Here is a 17,747-nt window from a genome sequence, read left to right as displayed (position 1 = left end):
GGCTCATTCCTTCCAGCAGTGTCTCTATCCTGGTACACTGCCCACCTGGCCAGAGCCTTCCCCTTCCTCTTTAAAAAGGGCCCAATAACTACAAAAACAATATAGCTATGGAAAGGATAATTCAAGCAATGTTCATAAAGTGCCTAGCAAGATGCTGAGCACATAGGGTGTATGCAATAAATGGTGGACAATACTTCCCAAGAAAGTTAGTTAAAGTCAAAATTCCCCCCAAATTCAATGGAATATACAACTGGCATTCTGGAAGTTTAGCTGTTCATGCTCTAATACAAGGACCAATGACAAGGTCATGCTACACCTACACTAAAATAACTACAGTCCAGGAAAGGCTTTTCCCTGTCTGAGAGCATGGGCCCACTGCCACAGTGATGAAGTTTAAGACACTGCCACTTCCTTCTCCTCCTGCTTGAAACAAAGCAGGAAGGCTGGAAGGCAGAAGGGGACAAGGAGGCAGAGGAGAGGCAACGTGCGGTGGGAGAAGGACACAGGTTCCGGGTTCGGGGTTCACGTTGTAGCAGATAAGCATGTGAGCAGAGTGGTTAAAGCACATGGCCTCCACGATGAACATCACTCTCAACAGTGAAAAACTGAAAGCTTTTCCTTTAAAATCAGGAACAAGGCAAGGATGCCCACTCTGGCCACTTCCATTCAACACAGTATCTGAAGTCCTAGCCGGAGTAATTAGACAAGACAAGGATACAAAATGTATCTGCATCAGAAAGGAAGGGGTAAAATTATATGTTTATAAATGACATGATCTTCTACGTAGAAGGCCGTAAGGACACACACACACACACAAACCTGTTAGAACTCGTCAATTCATTCAGAAAAGTTGCAGGATACAAAATCAACATACAAAACTCACTTGTGTTTCTATACACTAACAACGAACAACCTGAAGAGGAAATTAAGAAAACAAGCCCATTGACAGTAGCATTATAAAGAAAAACTACTTACAAATAAACATAACCAAGGAGGCAAGATGCGTATACACTGAAAAGTACAAAACATTGATGGAAGAAATGAAAGAGGACATAAACGAATGGAAAGACATACTATGTTCATGGATTAGAATCGAAGATGGTTAAGATGTCTGTATAACTCAAGGTAACTTACTAATTCAGAGCAGTTCATATCAAAATCTCAGAGGCATTTTTTTTTTTGCAGAACTAGGGAAAAAATACTAAAATTCATATGAACACAGAATATTCCAAATAGCCAAAACAATCTTGGGAAAGTACAAATTTAGAAGTCTCATACTTTGGGGCTTCAAAATATACTGCAAAGTTACAGTAATCAAAAAGTATGCTTCTGGCATAAAGACAGACATACAGACCAAGGGAACAGAAAAGAGAGCTTAGGAATAAGCCCACACATGTATGGTCAACTGGTCCTCAGCAAGGGTGCCAATACGCACTGGGGAAAAATGGTCTCTTCAACAAATGGGTAAACTGGACATGTGCATACAAAAGAGCATGGCTTGCATGTGAAGCCTTGCTTACCAGCAACGTAATTAACCTCTCAGTGCCTTAATTGTATCGTCTACAAAAAGGGATAGCAACAGCACCTTCTTCTTAAGACTATTGGGAGATTTAAATATGGTGCTTAGAATAGCCTCCGACACATACTGTTAATTTCATTACTGTTATTATCAGTGGGGCCTAAGGAAAGTTACTTAACCTCTTTGAGCCTCAGTTTCCTCTGTTGCAAAAGGGAGACAAGATCTAACTTGTCAGGTCATTGGGTTATTGAGGAAAAGTGAACGAAATAGCCACTGTAAAGCCCTCAGTCCTCTCTGGGTCCAGAGGAGCAGGACCAGTAAAGTGACAGGGCAAGCCTGTTCCCAACAGGTCGGGCAGGGGGATCCCATGAGAGATCACCGGGGAGGGAGGTCAAAGCAGGAAACCCCTCCCTCCCTCAGACTGGGTGGGTCACGGGCATTACAACCCTAAGATCTTCTCGCCTCTACCACCCTGTCCAGGCTTACTAACTAACTGGCGTTTTTCACGACCACAGAAAACACTTAGTCCCAGGGAACATGTGTAAGTGGAGTTTAGCTAGCTGGGTTGAAAATCTGATATTTAATCTCCTAAGTTTACTACCATGCCTCCTCTAGACTGTTCTATCTGGATCTTAGAGTAACCCATCAAAATGTATTCATTAATACACCACTGCGCAGTTTTCAAAGTGAGTTCCTAACTCTTTCCCCATCTGACCCTATGGTGCAGCATTCTCCATTTCACAGAGAAGAAAACCAAAGCTGGGAAACACTGATTCACTCAGCTCTCAGCCTTCCAGCCCAGGGCGCTTTTCACCGCACTGACCAGCAGAGCCTTTTTTGGTAGTTAATCCTCTACCCTCAAGAGAAATAAAATCTGCATATTTGTTCTCCATAATGACATTAATGCCTTTTGCAAACATTTAGTGATTCCAGAAGTAATATAATATGATTGTGGTAAATGTCAATAAAAATTTGACAAGAGTTTATGGGGAAAAAAGTCCATATAATCAAATGAAAATGACAGAATAAAATTCTAAATATATGTCAGAAAATAGCAATGATGAGTCAGTTTGCATGTTTCAGAGAAAGCTCAGAAGAGCAAGCAACCGGTTTACTTCTAATACGCTGAACCACGTAGCATAGAAACACTTTCTATTAAAGTGTTTTACTCTCCCCATCAACAAAATAGAGTCTACCAGCTGAACAGGCCACAGATGTCAATTATCTGACTCTAGAAATTAGACTGGAAATTAGCTGAGAGAGGCTAGTAACGGCCTAGTAGCAAACCATGGAAACCTCTAAAAATGTATATGCTATTTCTATATTTGCTTTTTTTTTTAATGTCCATCTTTTTCTCTCTTCCTCTGCCTTCTCTCTTCTTCCCTACCCAGAACTGAGGGGTCAGCATGTGGCTGAGAACACAACATGACAAGAGGGAGTTCGAGGAGTTGCACAGAGGCATGGGCTGTGGTTGGGGAGCCACGCAGAGCAGCGAGCTGGAGGGACTGGAGGCGGACAGTAATGCTGCAAGGACACATGGGCCGGCAGGCCTGGCTGCCAGAGACCAGCTGTAGGAAGAGAAGCAGGCCCATATGAGCCAGGGTGGCCTTTGCGGTTAAGAGACAGGCTACTTTGAGCAAACAAGTAAAAATATTGAAGATAATGGGAGTCAAGTTTCTAACGGTCAGAGAAGACATGCACAAAGATACAAAGGGATAAGACTAGAAGGATCCCTGGGTTTTGGACTAGAATTGGAGATAATAGTATGAACTCATGATTTTATAATATATGGTCGAATGTAGAAAAATGAACATATAAATGGCTATGTGTATATACATGTATACATACATTTTCTAGCTCTGTCCCTGAGACATCTAAAGTAATGACACTCCAGTAAAAACGGGCACATCACCCTTTCATATCCTGGTTTCTAAATACCATTCTCTACCAAAAAGTTAGGTCAGGGAAAGTGCAAGATGAGCCTGCAATGTCTTGTGGTGACAGAAAAATTTTAAATGCTCAGTGGATGACAGGGCTGTCAAAAGGACTTCCACTGGCCAAACTGAGGACAATCTGAGCATCAAAATTAATAATGATAGTAAGAGACTTCAACATACTTTATATAAAAGGAACCCATGAATACTTCCTAATATAAATGAATAAATGCAGGAAGGAAAAAAGGAAAATTCCTTATAGAAGAATGCCAACTAATAAATGTGAAAGGAGCGACAGAAGTAAAGAATCATCATTTGGTAACCTTCGTAGAGGTGGCTGATTCAGGCAGAAGTCAGCAATGAATGGTAAAGCTGTAAGTGGAGGTTTATGTGAAACAGGCTATTCCTATAACCTCAGAATACCTCCTCACAAACACCAATAATGTTCAAAAGGAAAAATGGTGAATTGGAGGTGGGGAGATCTGGCAGATACCGACATCACTGGGTGATCAGGGTGAGTATCTGAGTGGTGGGACTGGTAGACACTGTGTACCTGCTAATGTGACACCCTGAGAAGAGCAGAGTATCCTGCCAAGAACATAAGAGCTGAGTCTGGTTCTGAAGAAACACCTGCTAGGTCCAGGTTGAGAGTCGTCTACAGAAGGTAAGACCTGCATTCAGAGATCTGTACAACTGCAAGGACTTTAGGGACAGGGAGACTCTGAGGAACTCTTCTAGGAAAGATGTGACAAATGCATTTAGCATGAAACAACAAGGTCCTACTGTACAGCACAGGGAACCACATTCAATACCTTGTAATAACCTATGATGAAAAAGAATATATATAACTGAATCACTGTGTTGTACACCAGAAACTAAAACAATGTTGTAAATCAACTATACTTCAATTTTTTAAAATGAAGATAAAAGTAAATCAATAATTAAATTTAGCATGGATCCTAGATCAGACAGAAAAAAAAAAAGAGAGACATTTGGGGGATAACTGATGAATGGGCTCTGTGGGCTGTGTGGTGGTTTATACCAGCGTCAACTTCCTGTGCAATGATTTATTTTATGTGTCAAGTTGACTGTGTTAAGGGATGACCAGGTAGCTGGCAAATCATTATCTGGGTGTGTCCATGAGGGTGTTTCTGAATTTGAATCTGAATCCGTAGACTGAGTAAAGAAAACCATCCTCACCACTGCGGTTGGGTATTACCCAGTCTGCTGAATGACCGACAGAGCAAAAAGGCAAAAGAAAGGTGAGTTTGCCCTTTGGCTTGAGCTAGGACACACATCTCCCGCTGCCTTCACACAGCAGATCGCCTGCTCTTAGGCGACTGAATTAAACTGCGTTTCCTGCTTCTCCAGCTTGCAGATGTGGGACTTCTCAGTCCCCGTCACCCATGAGCCAATTCTTATAATAAGCTTCCATATATATATATATATATATATATCCTATTGGTTCTGTTTCTTTGGAGAACTCTGACTAATCCTAATGCCATGGGGATATAGAAAAATATTACATTTATTTTCTCTTTGCCAGACCCCTGTGACACTAGTTCAGGGAAAGGGCCCCCATTCCAAGGGCTGATTTATTAAAAATCAACCAGGTCAAGAGGCAAATGATTCAGTGATGTTCTATACCTGATCCCTCACTCTGGCCTTCTGTAACCAGTTACTCTCAAGAGCTCTGAGCCTTGACGCTGGGTTTCCAGCTCTCCTAGGGAAGTGAATGCCTCTCACTGACTCCACTGTCCACCTTTGGTGGACATGGTCTGAGTCCATCTGGGAGCAGCTCCAGACTTTCTGAAGAGGAGGGGCTTTGAGGCAGCCTGCCTGAAAGGGGAGACCAGGGGGCTTGCCTTAATAAAGCTGCATTTACAAAGTAAGGACACTGCTTTTATTTAGATTGCATGTTTGTTTGGAGAGCCTCTGGGCAAACCCGTGGGACTCACGGAGGGGCTGAAATGCTCTCCAACCCAGCCCTGCCACCCACAAGCCGTCTCTTGATGATACCACTGAATCTGCACGTGGCTGAGTCAAGACCGGGGCTAGTAGGACCTCCAGCCTGAAGTCTCAGGGAACAATAAAAACATAGGGTCAGCTGATGAGTAACTGGGGGTGGGGGGCTGACTAACATCATTAGGAAGGGGTGGGGCTGGCCGTACCTGGCAGGTTGTTTTCCTGAGTGACACCCAGTCTGACCCAGGCTAAGGTGTGTGAATGATTCACATCTGAGGAGGGGAGGCAAGGCTCATGGGAGCAGGGAGGTGTGAGAGGACACGGGCAAGGGAGGAGTTCAAGGCAGCCAGGACAGGAGGCTAGGGGCCAGGTGCCGCAGGGGTTAGGTCCAGAGATGAAGAGGGAAGAGGAGGAGGCCACCAGCCCAGGGAGGATGGATGGGGCAAGAATGACCCGGGAAGTCAGAACCTTCCTCTCGCTGGGTGCTACTCTCCTGGCTAGCCACGCAGGTCAGGCAGAGAGCAGCCACATCCCGCAGGCTGAATTAAATTATTAGCTTAGTTGTTTGGGGCAGGAGAGGGCGGGGTTTAGTGTCAGCTGAGTCAGTTTAGTGCTTCGCAGTCAGTTTAGTTATCGTGCTCTAACCTCAGAGACCCTAGATAGTAAGAAGACACCGGCCAGTGAGGATGGCACAGGGTCCCCCAATGTCTGATGATGGCTACTTCCGCTCTCCTCTGACTCCCTGGCTGGTTAATTAGCACTCTGTTTTTGTTCACTAAGAACTGAGAAAAGCAGACAGTACAGGTAATCCTAAGAGGGAAGTAAACTTCTTTGGAACTTCGATCATAGGGCATAGGTCATGTCAGTCCTGAAACTATCTTCCACTCATATTTCCCACGGAGCAGTTTCTCAACCTTTGGCAGGATTTCCTCCTTGAAAACCCGTTCGGTATCAGAGGGCAGGAGAGAGGGGTGTGGCAGCAATGTCCAGTTGGCATGTCCAACACCCACATGGAGATCCAACCTACCACCCCCTTCAGCCTGCCCGGGGTGTCCCAAATCTGGAGGCCCTGCCTCTTTAATTCCCATATTTATCTGGCCTTCACCAGGTACAAAGCTCTTTCACATTTGTGATTTAATAGGACCCAACACAACCCATGCAGGTAGACAGAAGAGGAATTATTATCTCCATTGTGTGAATGAGAAACCTAATTCATAGACGATAAGCAATTCATTTCAGGTCACGAGAGTGCACAAAAATGGGGCTGGGATTAGAACCCAGTCCCCTGTAAACCAAACAGGGCCTCCGCTTCTCTAGCCCAGCACTATAAAAGCACAAACTTGGGGCTTCAGCGGACAGCTGTCCAGTCCTCATCTCCATCTCTCCCAACTGTGGCAAGACTAAGTTCCAGGGGACTCCTCCACATGCATACAGAACCCTGATGGAGGGACAAAGGATGAGCAAGGCCCGAGAGGGGGCAGCCCAGTATCCACAGGAGGAATGAGGGAGGACAGAGCAAAAGGACTACGGCCAGAAAGAAGGAAAGCAAGTAAAGAAAGTGAGCAGAATGTCTGCAAGTCACCCATCATCTGTCTTTGCGCTCACGCTGGTACAGTGTACATTTGCACCATGTTTACAGAAATGTCCACATTTTCATGTGTATCTGGGAGGAAAAGAGGGCAACCAGCAATTAAGGAGTACTTCCTGGATATCAGAGACCCTGCTAAGTGTTTTCTCTTTTCATCTTGGGAGGTGGAGAGAATCTCCAATTTTACAGATGAGGAAATTAAGGCCTAGAGAGGTGAAGCAAGGTATCTGAGGTCACAAAGCGTGGCCTGGAACAAAGGCTGGTCTGACTGCAAAGCCCTGCTCTTCTCTTTACAAACCACACTAATGATGCCTTGGGCCTGGTCTCTGCCATTTCGAACCTTGCAATCAGACTTAACCACTCTGTTGGGTATAATCACAGGCCAGAAAGCATTTGGAACTAATGTATACTCCAAGGAGAATGGCTAATGGGTAATTTGAGTTATAGTAATTCCCATTTGAGTTACAGCGATTCCCTCTGCCACAGCCCAAAGAAATGAGGGGTTGGGCTTCAGTTATGGTGGATTTCTGCTCCTTGTCAGAAGGCAGAAAAATTCGGAGTGAGGCAGCCAGCCTCGGGCATGTGTGCACTGCTTTGAGAGTATGGGCCTTGGTTGCTGTCTGGCTACAATGCTGTGTGTGCATTGGTTCCTCTGTGCCTGTGTGTTTTGGAAAAACGAGAATTAGCATGCAGATTTTCAAACAGGTTCTGACAAACGTACATGAGAAACAATTCCATATTTGAATGTTTTCATTTCTGTCTTCATTCACAGAAAACATACACAGATCTGTTCTATCAAACTGTAAAAGAGCCAGATACCTAAATAGATCTGACCTACGATAAAGAGGCTGGCAGCTGATGTGTCATTTGTCAGATTCAGAAAAGCTATGTGTCATTTGTAGTTAAATCAAAGCTACAAAGTTTTGAATTCTAAAGACAACGAAAACAAGAAAAATGAGCCAAAAGAATCTCTTTTCCTAGTTACATGGTAGTGACAATCATCCAGATGATTGGATGTCCAGTCCCTACATGATACAGTCATACAGTTTCATGACACAAGGGACAATTCCAGAAGCTTATCTCAAGTACATAAGCCTCGCTGGTAGGGTTTGCTTGCTGGTCTTTTTAGAACGGCCCAGTTTGTTTAGACAAGCATGGTGTTAACAGAGCCTAGGTTGTGCGTTTCTATCTGTATCACTTCTGGTCAAAAAAAGAGGAAAATTCTGTTCACTGGGCTCAGATCACACAAAATTGAATCAAATGTGTCACCAGAAGAAGGGTTAGCAGCCACTGATAGGTAGTTCACTGGAACATCCAACAATGCTTCTTTGGAAAATCCGAAACATTCATTAATGATACGCTGTGCGATGCATGAAATGATAACCTATTTGTAAGAAAGGGATCATCTGTTTGTGAATGGCATTTATTTTATTCTCCGACTTAAAACAAATAAACAAACAAACAAACAAAAAAAAAAAAAAACAAGAACTGTGAGGAGCAAAGACCCTTAACTTCTAAAGTAACATTCCAAGGCCAGGTAACAGTCTGGGAGGCAAAGGAGTAGGGAGGGACAAATGCACTGCAATGACAGAAACAGAACGGGGAAACGTTTCGTGAAAAATACTCGGTTTAAAAATGACCTACAATTGCTTTTGAGGGCAGTTTTAACGATTACCTTATAAGACTAAATTGTTTCCAATAGTCACAGTCAGTCCTCAGAGCACTTGCTTGAGAAACTTCCAAACAATTTTAGGTAGTCGCAACTTGCTGAGGGAAGGCAATAAAGTAACACTGCTACCGAACAAAGCACTTCTGTCTGCCCGGTGGTGAAGGGGATCGCGGGGACCGGCACTTACTCTCAAAGCACGACCCCCAACAGTGTTCCTAGTTAGTTCGTAACAACCATAATAACCATTTCCCGACTCTTCGGATGCCTTGCCCGGTTCGAACTGTCCCCGAGCTGACACACCACCGCGCCTAGAGTAGATGAGGCTGAAAAATGTTACATCCCTAGGCTTCATGGGAGGAACCTCAGTTCAAGACCGACGGCTGTTGAGACCGAGTTTGGAAAAGAAGCACCTGTGCAAAAGCAGAGCGGAGCCCGCGCGGGACTCTCCGCGCCTCGGCGCCCTGCCCAACAGCCCGCAGCAGCCGCGGACGCAGCGCGGGTTTTGCATCCCGACTGCTTTTCCCCCCTAGAGGGGGAAAAGCTAGACGGAAGGGGCAAGGTGGGCCACATGCCACCCCCAAAGTACTTGTCCCAGGTGCCTGAAATGAGTCTGGGGCCCGGGCCAGGCTGGGCCCGGCGGAGGTGCGCCCCGGCCTCCCCACGCGCCCCGGCCCGCCCGCCGGAGCTCCGGGAACCCTCCCCGCGCCCCACTCACCGCTCACGCTCGCCCGCGCCGCCGAGCCCGGGAGCGGGGACGCCTGCGGCTGCCGCATGCCCTCGGAGCCGAGCGCGACGGGGCGACCGGGGGCCGGGCTCGAGGATCGCCGGAGGACAGGACGGGCGGCGGCGCGCCTCCGCTGCAGAGGCGGCTCAGAAGCGCCCGGAACCCGAGGAAAGTTTGGCGGAGAGAGGGGCGGTGCCCAGGGGGCGGAGGGGCGCGTCCCACCCAGCCCCGCCCCGCCTCTCCCCGCCCCGCCCAGCCCGGGGTGGCCGACCGTTTCCACGAGAGAGCGCCCCCCACCGGCGAGGCACGGATCAGCGCGCGGGGGCGCTAGCGCAGATGCCTTTCTGCCTGAGGCTGGTCCCCAGGAGGGTGACCTGCCTCCAGAAGATGGCACCCACTAAGGGACCGCTAGCACCCACAGGCCCTACAGAGCCATACCTCGGAGCCCCATTTTAAAGCACTGTCCATCTGTCCCTCTGTCCCTCTCTCCTCACACTGCGGAGAGAGATTTGTTTGAAGTGGCTTCGGGGAAGTGCACACCCCACATGGGAGGCAGGTTCATGGCCAGGCTGATCACTTGCTCTAAAACTCGAACCCCAGAGCTATCCGAGCAGCGCAGGTATCCCCACAGGCCAAGGGTGTTCCCGTGCATTTGGCCTGGGGCCTTTCCTAAGCACCTTTTTATTGAAACAGAAAACAAACAAACAAAAAAAATATTTGAAGTTCTTGTAAGAGAATTCTGGGCCTCTTAGGGTAAATAGTCTTGGATAATTTGTTTTTCAAAGCTGAAATCTAAAGCCTCCACTGACCCACCTTTGGTAAAGAAGAAAGATGCAAAGTGAAACAGTGTTTGTCCTGAAGCCTGTTCTCTCTGAACTCTATAAAGCAAAAAAGCACATACATGTGAAGAGACTGGTTTTCCCAGTGACCTCACAGGAGGAAATACTGTAAGATGAGGTCCTTCCTACTGGCACTTTGAAACCTAGGAAGCACTAAGAGCATACACCCAGATGTCCTCCTGTAGCCCTTTGCCATTCCTTCATTCATTTGTTCATTCATCATTCATTCAGTGTTGATATTGGGCCCTTCTGTATGCCAACTAGGAACTATATCCCAGGAAACAATCCGGATAGTAACCTGCCTCTTACCATCAAAGAAATTCTGCTCTTTCTGACAATAATGTTTCTTTTTTAATACCTGACTGCCTCAATGGCCAATTTTATTACAAAGAACAGCATCAAAATATACGAATCTGTTTAAGAACAACCAAGAAATGCAGCTTTTTTAAAAGGCCAAATGAGAAAGCTACTTCCCTCTGACCATCCCCCTGGAGCAATGGGCCGACGCAGGCAGGGCCACATGTCCAGGGCATCAGTCTGAATAATTTAAAGGACAGGTGTGGCTTCCGACTCTGGACACCTGTTGTAAATCTTCATGGGAGGGCAGCTCTGTTGGATTTTCTTCTGTGACTTCGTTCTCTGCTGACTGGGTCTACACACAGGCATCCTTGCCCTCCTCTAAGCCGTCAGGACACACACAGATGCAGACATAACTCCCAGACGGGCATGTTGTAGCTGTTCTCTGTTCTTCCTCATACGAACTTTTTCCACAAGCGAGCACTTGTCGATATCTGTGCACTGGCCGCTCTCTTTCGTGTAGCCAGGGAGACAATAATGTTTTAGTAGTGTTTTATTCCTTATGCAACGGGCCTCATCCCTTAGGCCATGACAGCCTCATGTGCCTGAAACCTTCACAGGGATTGGGCTATATTTTGATCAGCCCATGCCCAGATTATTATTGCTTCACCAGGATGTGCAGAAAATGACTGTAGTGTCTTCCAGATGAACTGTGTAGAAAGGGCTACAACTCACAAACCTAGTGCTAAAGAAAGCTCATGTTTAGCAGAACAAGCAAAACTCTTGCAGATGATGTATGAGAAGGAGGCCAGGGGAGTGAAGAGCTCGGCTCACACAGCATGGAGCTGACGGGTGCGGTGGTAAGCACAGAAATTCTTAACCACCAGCACGTAGCAAATGCTTAACTCAACAAATGTGTATTATGTGGAGTGAGTGAGTTGTTGTAGGCTGGACTGGGAACTGTAAACACCACTTAGAGCCCTCTCTTTGCTGGGAAGTTTGTATCAAGTTCCAAACAACTTATTTGCAAAGGCACATTGGAAAACATTATGTTGTAACTGGGGAACTTCCTGGACTGGAGCATTGCAAAGGAGAACAGGGGTTCTGTAAAGCCAGGTGTAATTACCTTTTACCTTTACCTTTTTAGGATTCATACATAAGGTATGAAGGGAGAAGGAGAAGGGAGAAGGAAATATGGTGAGCTGTGTTGCAAAAGGAAAAACCTTATAGCTAGATGGTTTTTAGCAAATGTGACTCCGATCTAAGCAGAAGACAAGGAAATGATGTAGGAAAGAGATGCAAATAGGAAGAGCCAGGGAGCACATCCGGTGTACTGACCTACAGGCAGAAACAGCAGAAAGGGGACCAGAGGCAAAGGGCAAGTAGAGAGAAAGATGTGGCCCCAAATCCTAGTTTTTAGAAAGAAACTCAGGGATTGTCCACCAGAACCTTCTTTAAGTCCTTGTAGGGTCTGTGGTGTCTCACTTCTCTACCAAAATGTTTTTTTTTATTAGTAAAACCAAGTTAAAATTAACATCAAAAATGATGAACACAGAGCCTGAGGGTACATTTCACCTTCAAGATCACTGGCTGGAAAGTCATCCAAAACTTTTTCAACAAACCTTTGCTGGTGAGCTTCCTGTACACAAAGTGTTGTATTTTGTGTTCCTGGGGACACAATGATTTATAACATTGTTTCCATAAGGGGAAAGAGGAGGGTATTCTACAGTGCTTGATGGAAAAGAATTCTGATGGCTGAAGGAACAATTATGGCCTTGGAGAACGTGTGTCAGCCAGCATTTACTTGGCAGGGAATAAATGCTGCAAAATAAACAAATAAGCAAATAAAACTAAAAACAGGCCAGCCACCTGCCACAGTGAGAAGCGATGCGGGACACAGGCATGGCTTCTCTTTCTCAGGATTTATGAAAAGAGGCTCGTGTTCCTCTGCCCCCAGCTCAGCGTGGACTTCCAGTTGTCTAGGCAGGAGCTCATACCTTTGTCATTCTTAACTCTGGGAAGTATCTGAACTGAATCTCTGTTCAGTTTTGCTCATCTGTGCTAGTTAGCGATAAGGGTGCTCACAGCAGGTCAATGGTATGAGAAGGTGGGATGGTAGCTATAAAGTTTAAGGTGGGAGTGGAACCTGAAAGACAGTGGGCTAGAAGGTTCTGAGGAAAGCCTGATCAAAAGGTTAACCCTTTAGAAACCAAAGGAGAAGAGGGATGGCACTAGTAAGGTGATGGCCATGTAGAGTATCTCTCAATTGCACATCACATTTCGTGGAAAGCAACAGAGAGTCACAGAAATAGTCCCCAAATACCAAAACATCAAAAATCAGCATCAGCTTAAGTTCATTTAGACTGAGCGAGCCATCTCATATCACACGTGTGAGTCACTCAAAAATACTTCCTAGATATTCATCCCATGACTACTTCATTCTGCATGTTTTCACACTTGAGAATAGCGTGACCAGTTTTGAAAATAAAAGTCGTGATGGAGGTCTTGCTCTAGCAGATGGAAAAACACATTATAAAACCATAATAACTAGGATGCCCCAAGACCCAAATTTGTGATTTGCGAAAGATGGTGCTTTTGAGTGTCGAAGGGTTAAATGCAGAAAGATGCTGAACATAAAGGTTTGGGGCTTTTTTCCCCCATAAACAATTAACTAGAAGAAAACAGATGAACAACCAGACCACCCTCCCTGAAGACTAGACCAGATCCTCCTGACTGGGGAGGAGAATTTGAACTACAGAAGAAGCAACACTGATAGCCCCGAGCGTGAAGTTGCTGACTTCTCACGACTCCTCAGGCTAAATTATTGCAGAAACATAGGTCCTTCTCTTAAGAACCCAGGGCCAGCGTGGTCAATGGTATTATTTAAAAGCATAAGCTGCCCCTCCCTCGGGAAGAATCATGCTTCTCTGCTTATCCATTTGGCCTGCTTGGGTCAATAAAGTGTGAGCTGGACTACTAGCCAGCACAAAGTCCACCCTGTTCTCTCTTCCTCTCCCCTGATACCAGCAGTGTCCCAGATCCAGGCGGTTCCATCAGCCTGGATCCAGGAGTGAGGAGGGCATGGACCCGCAGCACCATGCCTGACCCAGGAATGACATATCAGTGAGAAATAAGCCTTTGTCCTTTTAAGCCACTAAGATCTGAGGAGCATCTGTCACCACCGCATAGCCTAGCTTATCCTGATTAACACATGGAGACGTACTGTGCCCTGCCATGCATCTGCAACTTGGGTAGGAAACACTCTGGCATGTGTGCTCCACGGCACAGTGTTAAGGGAACAGCGATATTGAAGTGGTGACATGGCATAGCCAGACAAGAGGAACCGAATCCACCGTCTGATTTTCTGTGGGCCTCGCACTGACGCAGAGCAGCAGAAGTCAGCTCTGTGCGGGAAAGGACCTAAGGGGAAATACTGGCAGTGAGTGCACCAGGGACAGAGCTGGCATCCAAAGATCAGGATGGGGAATCACCTCTTAAAAAAAAAGTGTACTACGTGTTCATTACCACCCATTCCACCCCAACACCTGAACGCTAATCCGTCCCTTCTGGATGTAGATGCCACAACAGGGAGAAATGGGAGGGGCAGAAGCCTAAGAATAAACTTCAAACGACGCCGACTGCTGAATGTGCCCGTCAGGGGTAGAAACCGCAGGTTCAGGGTGGCGTTTAGATCCACTTGTAGAGAAATAGTTACATGTTTGTCTGCCTATGTTTGCAGCCTGAAAAATATGGACATACTCCACCAAGATACTTTAAGAGCACATTATGCGGTTGCATATATTCAACCGCAGCAGGGAGCTGAGGGTCTAGGCGGGCCAAGCCGAAGCCTTGCGTGGACAGTGAGAACACCTTATACAACAGGCTAACTTCTGCTCTCAAACCCGACATTCAAGCGATGACTAGATATTTGCCCCCTCTGAGAAGTCATCAAGAACCTGCTACTAGCGACACTGCCAGCTGCACAAATATTTATTCTGGTAAACCTGAAAAGAAAAAGCAAATAGTTGTAAATAAATCTTGTTAAAATTTTTTGCATTCCACGCACTAAACTTTTTTCCTTGTTTCGCAAAAGAAAGCTGTAATATGACACTAGCATTCTCATCTCCGGAATTGATTTTTTTCAGTTGGGTTTGATAGATACTGGCCAGTTTAATATTGAATGTTTTGGTATAATTTGTATAATAACGCAGTATACTAAAACATGAATGGACCTTAAAAGCAATCTGAGCTATTAACCTTTAGTCTGTTTAAAATAGAGGATTGAGTCATTCAAAATGGAAGCTCAAGAGCCGAGAAGTTTTCATTCTTTTTTTTTTTAATGTAGTAAAGTTTGAAACTGAAAAAGATAATATAAAATCAAACAGGATTCTGTAATTTAATGAAAGAAGCACACTGTAACGATTACATCACATAATTTTATACTCAGCTTTGCAATCATTAATAAATGTTATTCTTACCAACAAGAAAACATGTCATGATAAATTATTTTTCTATAACTGAAGATTTTCTAGGAGGCTCAGTTCTCTGCTTTTAATTTCTGGGACATGGTTTACTTTGATCATGTTGTGTTGTGGGGGGAATGAATACAGTGAAGGCAGAGAACAGTGAGGGGGAAACGTGAATATTGGAAAGAACAATAACTCGTGTGTGTTGGGGTAAGTATTAGCTAAATAAAAATTGTGAAAACCAAAAAGATAAAAATGAGACATGTTATAAGACTTTATCTTAGGAGATTGTATTAATGAAAGTACCTATAACTTCTGACTTGCTGTTGAGTTCAAAAGCTTTCGTGTGCTCCCCACTTTCACTATTTATACAGTCTTGGTCAGTTTCACTCAGTCTCTCATCTATAAATGGCATAAGGTACCTTCTTCCAACTGCAGTGAAAGTTAAAAAGGGATAATATACTATAGTAGTTTTTTAAAGATAAGATTATCACTAGAAAAATAAAACAGTTATTTCATGATGTTTAAATGGTCATTCATTAATTAACAGACGTTCAAAATGTATGAAGTAGAAATGAACAGAGGGAAAAAAAAGAAAGAAATGAATGAGGGGGGAGCATATAGCTCAAGCAGCAGAGTGCATGATTAGCAGGCACGAGGTCTTGGGTTCAATCCCCAGTATCTCCATTAAAAAAAAAAAAAAGCTAATAATACATAAATAAATAGACCTAATGACCCCCCCCAAATAAAATAATAAATAGATAAATTTTTAAAAAAGAAATGAACAGAACTAGAGGAGAAGCAGACAAATCCATACTCAAGTTGGAGATTTTAACATCTGTTTCTCAGTAATTTATAGGTTAGATAGACAAAAAAAAATCAATTATAGATCATTTGGACAACACTATCAAGCAACTTGACCAAGTTGGCATTTATTAAACATTATACCATCAACTACAAAATATATATATTTTAAGTGCACATGTAACAGTCACAGGTGGACCTTATTCTCAATCATAAAACAAGTTTCAATAAACTAAGTGGACTGAAATTATTCTCTGGCCAAAATGGTAATAAATTATAAGCCAATAACAAAAAGATACCTAGAAAATCCCCTAATATTTGGAAATTAAGCCACATACATAAAAATGACCTGTGGATCAAAGAAGAAATCACAAGAGAATTTAGAAAATACTTGGAACTGGAAGATGATGAAAACATCACACTCAGGATGTATGGGTTGCACCAAAGCAGTATTTAGAGGGAGGTTTATAGCTTTAAACCCTGATATTAGAAAGAAATAAAGTTTAAAAATCAATGACCTAAACTTTCACCTTGAAAAGCTTGAAAAAGAAGAGCAGAAGTTCTCTGGGCCCCTTTCCAGTGACTCTGACACTGATTTCTCTCACCACACCTTAGTTTTCTTTGCTCTAGAACTTCACGTAAATAGCTCTGTCTCCTATGCCTGGCTTCTTTCATTCAACTTAACGCTTTTGATGTTCATCCCAGTTGCTGCAGTGTCAATAGTCCACTACCTTTTGTTGTTGTTGTGGAGTAGTATCTCATTGCGTAGATGTTAAAGAATGTATCCATTTACCTGTTGATGGACATTTGTTTCCAGTTTTTGGCTACTACAAATAAAACTTGTCTGAATACTGCTATATATATCTTTTGTAGACATATGTTCTCAATTCTCTCGAGTAAATAAACAACAAGTGCAACTGCTGAGTCATGGGGCAGGTGTATGTTTCAATGTGTAAGAAATGGTCAAACAGGTTTTCAAAAGGTTTACCATACTATACTCTTCTTGACAATGTATGAGACTCTCAGGTGGTTCACTATTTGCCAATGTTTGATATTCAGTCTTTCTAATTTTAGTCGCTGTAGTGTGTATGAAGTGGTGTCTCATGGCAGTTTTAATTTCTGTTTTCCTGATGATTTTTGATCATCTTTTTATGCCCTTACTAGCCATTAATTTATATTCTTTTGTGAAGTATCTGTTCAAGTATTTTGCCCACTTTAAAACTGGGTTGTCATTTTATTATTGTTCTTGTGTCAAAAAGTAATCACAAAATGCCTAATTATCTAATAGTAACTAGAAATTGTATGAGACTTGCCTAAGATTTTACCCAGAAGGCAGGAAAAAGACCAGACCATACATGAGGCTTAGAAGGGATTTGGGGGAAAGATTAAATTTATATTTTGTTTACACCTTACTAAGTCCATCTCACACAAGAAATTGAAAATATAGCAAGACACTTTAAAAATAGAATAGGTCAGTATAAAAAGAGAACCAAAAAGAACTTCTAGAAATGAACATTTGAGTTATTGAAATAAAAATAGACTCAATGAACCACTTAGACAAAAATTTTAAAACCGCCAAAGAGAGAATTAATGAACATAAAGGTATGTCTAAAGGAATTCATTACACTATGGCAGAAAGTAAAAGGGGATTAAGATATGAAAGAGAGATTAAGAGATACCAAAAAGAGAATGAAAAGTTTCAATAGATTTCTAATCAGAGTTTCAGAAAGCCAGATAAGAGAGAATGGGAAGAAAGAAATACTACTTTTTAAAACCAATAACTAGTATTTTTCAGAATTGAAGAAAGACAAATTTTCTGATTCAAGAACCACAAGTATCTCAAACAAGTAAATTTAAAAATACACACACACACACAGACACACACACACACACAGAAGTAAATCTGAAAAGCAACCAGTGATAGACTGATAACAATTCTTAA

General features: G+C 43.6%; 1 protein-coding gene across 1 annotated transcript in view; it reads right to left on the bottom strand.

The window, feature by feature from the left end:
• Nucleotides 1-9,566, bottom strand: part of LPAR3 (lysophosphatidic acid receptor 3) — a 77,454-nt gene extending 67,888 nt beyond the window's left edge. The window contains exon 1 of the mRNA XM_072974079.1: nt 9,391-9,566. The gene's annotated coding sequence lies outside the window, so the exon portion shown is untranslated. The remainder of the gene's footprint in view (nt 1-9,390) is intronic.
• Between the last annotated feature and the right edge of the window lie 8,181 nt (nt 9,567-17,747).

Source organism: Vicugna pacos, chromosome 13 (assembly GCF_048564905.1).
Source record: "Vicugna pacos chromosome 13, VicPac4, whole genome shotgun sequence".
NCBI lineage: Eukaryota > Metazoa > Chordata > Mammalia > Artiodactyla > Camelidae > Vicugna > Vicugna pacos.
This window is presented reverse-complemented; position numbering and strand designations above follow the sequence as displayed.